This window comes from Protobothrops mucrosquamatus, unplaced genomic scaffold (assembly GCF_001527695.2).
Source record: "Protobothrops mucrosquamatus isolate PMUCROS unplaced genomic scaffold, P.Mucros_1.0 scaffold564, whole genome shotgun sequence".
NCBI lineage: Eukaryota > Metazoa > Chordata > Lepidosauria > Squamata > Viperidae > Protobothrops > Protobothrops mucrosquamatus.
Genome location: NW_015386867.1, coordinates 235970 through 240213, shown reverse-complemented (window position 1 = coordinate 240213; position 4244 = coordinate 235970).

Here is a 4244-nt window from a genome sequence, read left to right as displayed (position 1 = left end):
AAGGAGAGGCTTAAACATATTCTCTGAGTAGCGAAGTAAGGGCAGCATCTAAAACCAAAGGCTCAGTAGAAACTCAATCTGCCCAATAAGCATTATCTTAAAAGGGGGAGCAAAAGAACAAGCAGGAATGACGATAGACAGAATATGCAGATACGAGAATGACATGAATTAGATAAACCAATAATTTCTCTGAGCCATATGAATGTTATGCCATCCCTGAGGAGATCAGCTTTTGATCTGTGCTTATTAAATCAAGGCTTTGGGAGAAGAACAGAGCCTGGGTTGCTGGGACTGTCTCCTTCCCAGGCAGTAAAAGAGGTTGATGTGATTATTTATTTCCTTTTCAGTGCCTAGAACAGAACCTCTGGTATTCATCCAAAGGAGCTGGCCCATTAGTCTTTAAACCTGCTAGCTCCTCCTCCTCCTCCAAGCCCACGTTTCTTACTGAGAGAAATGAGGCAGACTGATGCCATGAAAGAAATGGTTTGCAGGAAAATCAATCTTGTTGTAAATCAACCTGACAGAATGCACACCAACAGCACTAACCTGAGCTAGAAACCTGCAGGGTGGGTTTCTAAAGCAACCATCTGAGACAAGTACGAAGATAACAGATTGTAATGCTTCTTTTAGAGCCGAAATAATATGGAAGTAATACTTCAGATCAGGAATAGTCTTCTTAGTGAAGAGTAAAGGTAACCTCCATACGAGCTTTGTCTTTGGGGGAGGCAGAAGACATATTAAAGAGGGGTTAGTGATGCCCTCCCAGTCCCGCTGTGCTGCCCCATCCTGGTCATGGTCTGGGAGGGATGAGTGACGAATGCCAGAAGGTATGCTAGGAACATATATTCCCAGCAGAGTGATCCAAAGCCTGAGGGTCATTCCAGCTGCTGAGCTAAAGTGAACATTGGGCAGCAGCGATATAGGAAGATGCTGGAGAGGGACGATCACTTTAATGACAAAGGCCAAGGCATCCATTCATATCACACGAGAGGAAGCAAGGATAGTAGCACTCCTGTATTTTTAACCAAGAAAACAGCATGGATAGAAAATATGAAGTGACTGACAACATAGTGCCAGGTGGTGGCTGACACTCAACCTGCTGCTGGGAAAATTCACAGGATTGGGGACTGTAGCTATAAAATGAAGAGGTGCAGGGCTTTTTTTCTCGGAGAAAAGGTGGCGGAACTCAAACCTGGCCACGCCCTCATCAAACCCTAGGACCGCCCCTTTAGAGAACAGGAATGCAAGTAAAATTTGGGAGGGGCTATTTCCGGTGCGGCCGGCCCGGAAAAAGGTGCCGGAACGCGGTTCCGCCGCGTTCCGGCTGAAAAAAAGCCCTGAAGAGGTGTAAGCAATTTGGGATAAAGAAAATAACACAGTTAGGCAAAATGTTTAAAGTGCAGGGATGTTATACTTCCAACAAAGATACATCTTTTCATGTTTCTTCAGTTGTAAGATATGGCTCTCAAAGCTGGAGAAAACGATTGTAAATATTTTGGAATACAAGAAAAACGAATCGTTCAATACTAGATGAAGTGAAACCAGGCAACTCACTGGAAACACTAATAATGAAGCTAAAACATAAAATTTTAGAGACATAATGGAAAGGCAAGACTTTCTGGAGAAGACCCGGACAGAAAAAGAAACTGACAGGAGGCAAGCTGTCTGGATACTCTCAGTAATACACAAGATTATAAGTGTTGTGTCCTGAGCCTGCAGAAGCAGGCTCGGGATGATGCAAGAGTCCCGGGCAATTGCAAAAGCTGCCCGGGACCAGACTGAGCGGCGCCGGCCTTGCGCGCATGCGCAAGGCGGGAAAAGACTGCCTTGTTATTGGTTGGAATTGCCCGGGGATCTGAGGGTATATATAGAGGCCTGCGTGCCTCTATGCTCGTTGTTCGTAGATTGTAGTCAGAGAATAAAGACATGTTGGAAATGCATTGCTTCGAGCGCCATTATTCTCCGGACTTAACAATAAGAATTCAAGATGCAGTTACTGTCAGACAATCCTGGTAAAAATTATATATATTTCATCACAAAAAAATGGAAGTGACCCAGTGATTGAACAAAAGAAATAATTCTGTTTCTAAAGCTCATCTAAAGCAACTCATTTTACATCACTGAGTATCCAAAACACTCTCATTCCCACCTTCCTCTTTGATATTATTTTCCACCATGTCAAATATAGCAATAATCTGCACTAGTGAAGGTGTTACCAGAAATGAAGTATTCAGAACTTTCACATTCAGCTGCCAGCCAGTGAACGGAAGCACAGAATCCTGTCTATAGAAATGAAATAGGTTTCTATATCAGACTATTAATATACTCTATTGTGAAGGTCAGGAATTTAATGATTAAGGAACTCTTGCTAAGTAATAGTATGAGCCAGTTTGGTGTAGTGGTTAAGTTTCAGGCTAGAAACTGGGAGACAGTGAATTCTAGTCCCACTTTAGACACAAAGTCAGCTGAATGACCTTGGGCCAGTCACTCAATCTCAGCCCTAGGAAGGAGGCAATGGTAAAACCACTTCTGAAAAACCTTGCCAAGAAAAGTGCTGGAACTTGTCCAGGCAGTCTCTGAGAATCAGACATGATTGAAAGGAATAAAAAAAATATTGAGTGTTGTTTTTATTTTGTTTTTGTCCAGACTACAAGCTTGTTTAATCTGCTTACTGAATAGGACACCTTGCTGCTATAAAGGAATAAAATACATTGCAATGCAAGAGTGCTAGTGAACTTTATTTTATACAGTAAGACTGCACATCCTGGTTTTTTTTTAAAAAAAAACTAGGCTACTTCCCTGAGCACAAAATGGATATATAGAGTACAAGTTTTACTATGAGCTGAGTACATTTGCAGATTGGCTAGATACCTCAGTAGGGTAGATTTAGTGATGCGTTCCTAAAACTGTCTAAATATGTAATTTTTTTTAGTAGCTAGAAGCTAAATGGAAATCAATCAAATCATCAAAAGGATCCATTATTTCTTGATGAGATGGTTCTTAGTCACTCACTATCTCTCTTTTTATGTCTATGTTTAATGTATGTATGTGCATGTGTGTGTATTTCTGGCCAGGAATCTAGCCAGTTGTAACCTAATGTTCCTTAATTTCCCACCAATTACCATCTGGCCATCTACAAGCATATTGACATGCAGCTGTGCTCAAGTCATAGGCCCTGATTAATTCAAACTTCACCTTATGCAAATATTACCATAGATCACATCTAGGTGTTCATGATTGATCTCAGTGTTGATTATACACGTAAAACCAAATAGTAATAACCAAATAAAACCATAGAATAATACTGCAGGGTGAGACCTTAAGTCAGGAAACAGCTTGCACAAAGCAAAGGGTTTTTTCATTTTTCTGGAGCAGGAAATGACAACAATAAAGAAATGCAATGGAGGACAGAACCAGTTTTCCATCACACATGAGCTTTCGTTGCTCATTTGGGGGTATTTGGTCCAACTGTGACTTAACCAAAATTGAATTAGGCAAGGTTTTCCAGAACAGAGAGATAGCCAGTTGGAGAGCATTTGCATATGGTCTACTTTTATTCCCCCTTCTCCAGAAACCTGGGCATCAAAACAAATAGCACCCCACAATTAAGCTCATGAAAACCAGAGGTAAAAGGTTGCACGGTAAAGGTTCATGCACCTTTGGGAAATGGGCTTAAGGAGGGATCCAGAGCAGCTTCTGCTGGCAAGAAAAAAGGGCCCCTGCTTTCCACACTGCTACCAGTGTGGAGTAGGCCGTTTCACTAAAGATTATTCTAAAAACCAAAATAGGTAGCAGGTCCCTATTTTGTTTTTATATAATCTTTACTGAAAGAAAATTGTACACAAGATTTTAAAAAAACCGAGAACAACTTAAACAAAAAAATGGGGGGGAAAAAATAAGAAAATATGAAAGTATAAAAGAAAGAGCAAAGGGCAGCAAAAAACAAAACAAAAAAGAAAGAAAAGGTATCTAAAGAAGCAACTTCTGATCTTTGAGAAGTTATAGATGTGATCATTACTTTCTCCATCCACCCCCCAAATTACATATCTTGGTTCTCTTCTTCCCATAAACAACCCTTTTAAAGCAGTGAATCCTGAAATCACCAGTTCACGTTTAATTTATTTTCAGCAAGAAGTTCATAAAGGGTTTCCAGTTTTTTATAATTGTTGCCTCCTTAATCAAATAAATCAATTTAGCCATTTTTGCAAGCGTTCCCATCTTCACAGTCCATTCCTCCATTTGTA